Below are 3,169 nucleotides of genomic sequence, written 5' to 3' on the forward strand. Positions count from 1 at the left end.
CAACCACAGGAAAAAGTCTGGAAAACCTCCAAAAACATGGAGGTTAAAGAACACCCTACTAAAGAATGAGTGGGTCAACCAGGCAATTAGAGAAGAAATTAAGAAATATATAGAAACAAACGAAAATGAAAATACAACAATTGAAATGCTTTGGGATGCAGCGAAGGCAGTCCTGAGAGGAAAATACATTGCAATCCAGGCCTATCTCAAGAAACAAGAAAAATCCCAAATACAAAATCTAACAGCACACCTAAAGGAAATAGAAACAGAGCAGCAAAGACACCCCAAACCCAGCAGAAGAAGAGAAATAATAAAGATCAGAGCAGAAATAAACAATATGTAAGATAAAAAAAAAAAAACTCTAGAGGAGATCAATGAAACCAAGAGATGGTTTTTTGAAAAAATAAACAAAATTGATAAACTTCTAGCCAGGCTTCTCAAAAAGAAAAGGGATATGACCCAAATAGATAAAATCATGAATGAAAATGGAATTATGACAACCAATCCCTCAGAAATACAACCAATTATCAGGGAATACTATGAAAAATTATATACCAACAAACTGGACAACCTGGAAGAAATGGACAAATTCCTAAACACCCATACACTCCCAAAACTCAAAAAGGAAGAAATAGAAAGTTTGAACAGGCCCATAAACAGGGAAGAAACTGAATCAGTTATTCAAAAATCTCCCAACAAATAAGAGTCCAGGGCCAGATGGCTTCCTAGGAGAATTCCACCAGACACTTAAAGCAGAAATAATACCTATCCTTCTCAAGCTGTTCCAACAGGTAGAAAGAGAAGGAAAACTTCCAGACTCATTCTATGAAGCCAGTATTACGTTGATTCCTAAACCAGGCAGAGACCTAGTATAAAAGAGAACTACAGGCCAATATCCCTGATGAATATGGATGCAAAAATTCTCAATAAGATACTAGCAAATCGAATTCAACAGCATATAAAAAGAATTATTCACCATGATCAAGTGGGATTCATTCCGGGAATGCAGGGCTTGTTCAACATTCGCAAATCATCCAACATAATACATCACATTAATAACAGAAAAGATAAGAACCGTATGATCCTGTGAATCGATACAGAAAAAGCATTTGACACAATTCAGCATCCTTTCTTAATAAAAACCCTCGAGAAAGTCGGGATAGAAGGAACATACTTAAACATCATAAAAGGCATTTATGAAAAGCCCACAGCTAACATCATCCTCAGTGGGGAAAAACTGAGAGCTTTCCCACTGAGATCAGGAACACGTCAAGGATGTCCATTCTCACCGCTGTTGTTTAACATAGTGTTGGAAGTGCTAGCATCAGCAATCAGACAACAAAAGGAAATCAAAGGCATCAAAATGGGCAAAGATGAAGTTAAGCTTTCACTTTTTTCAGATGACATGATATTATACATGGAAAATCCGATAGATTCCACCAAAAGTCTGCTAGAACTGATACATGAATTCAGCAAAGTCGCAGGATACAAAATCAATGTACAGAAATCAGTTGCATTCTTATACACTAATAATGAAGCAACAGAAAGACAAATAAAGAAACTGATCCCATTCACAATTGCACCAAGAAGCATAAAATACCTAGGAATAAACCTGACCAAAGATGTAAAAGATCTGTATGCTGAAAATTATAGAAAGCTTATGAAGGATATTGAAGAAGATATAAAGAAATGGAAAAACATTCCATGCTCATGGGTTGGAAGAATAAATATTTTAAAAATGTCAATACTACCCAAAGCTATCTACACATTCAATGCAATCCCAATCAAAATTGCACCAGCATTCTTCTCAAAGCTAGAACAAGCAATCCTAAAATTCATATGTAACCACAAAAGGCCCCGAATAGCCAAGGTAATTTTGAAGAAGAAGACCAAAGCAGGAGGCATCACAATCCCAGACTTTAGCCTCTACTCCAAAGCTGTCATCATCAAGACATCATGGTATTGGCACAAAAACAGACACATAGACCAATGGAATAGAATAGAAACCCCAGAATTAAACCCACAAAAGTATGGCCAACTAATCTTTGACAAAGCAGGAAAGAACATCCAATGGAAAAAAGACAGTCTCTTTAACAAATGGTGCTGGGAGAACTGGGCAGCAACATACAGAAGAATGAAACTAGACCACTTTCTTGCACCATTCACAAAAACAAACTCAAAATGGATAAAGGACCTGAATGTGAAACAGGAAACCATCAAAATCCTAGAGGAGAAAGCAGGAAAAGACCACTCTGACCTCAGCCTCAGGAATTTCTTACTTGACACATCCCCAAAGGCAAGGGAATTAAAGCCAAAATGAACTATTGGGACCTCATGAAGATAAAAAGCTTCTGCACAGCAAAGGAAACAACCAACAAAACTAAAAGGCAACCAACGGAATGGGAAAAGATATTTGCAAATGACATACCACACAAAGGGCTAGTATCCAAAATCTATAAAGGGCTCACAAAATTCCACACCCAAAAACCAAATAATCCAGTGAAGAAATGGTCAGAAAACATGAATAGACACTTCTCTCAAGAGTACATCCGGATGGCCAACAGGCACATGAAAAGATGCTCAACGTCACTCCTCATCAGGGAAATACAAATCAAAACCACACTCAGGTATCACCTCACGCCAGTCAGAGTGGCCAAAGTAACAAATCAGGAGACTATAGATGCTGGAGGGGATGTGGAGAAACGGGAACCCTCTTGCACTCTTGGTGGGAATGCAAGTTGGTGCAGCCACTCTGGAAAACAGTGTGGAGGTTCCTCAAAAAATTAAAAATAGACCTACTCTATGACCCAGCAGTAGCACTGCTAGGAATTTACCCAAGGGATACAGGAGTACTGATGCATAGGGGCACTTGTACCCCAATGTTTGTAGCAACACTCTCAACAATAGCCAAATTGAGGAAAGAGCCTAAATGTCCATCAACTGATGAATGGATAAAGAAATTGTGGTTTATATACACAATGGAATACTACGTGGCAATGAGAAAAAATGAAATATGGCCTTTTGTAGCAACATGGATGGAACTGGAGAGTGTGATGCTAAGTGAAATAAGCCATACAGAGAAAGACAGATACCATATGGTTTCACTCTTATGTGGATCCTGAGAAACATAACAGAAACCCATGGGGGAGGGGAAGGAAAAAAAAAAAAG

This window comes from Panthera uncia, chromosome X (genome assembly GCF_023721935.1).
Source record: "Panthera uncia isolate 11264 chromosome X, Puncia_PCG_1.0, whole genome shotgun sequence".
NCBI classification, from domain to species: domain Eukaryota; kingdom Metazoa; phylum Chordata; class Mammalia; order Carnivora; family Felidae; genus Panthera; species Panthera uncia.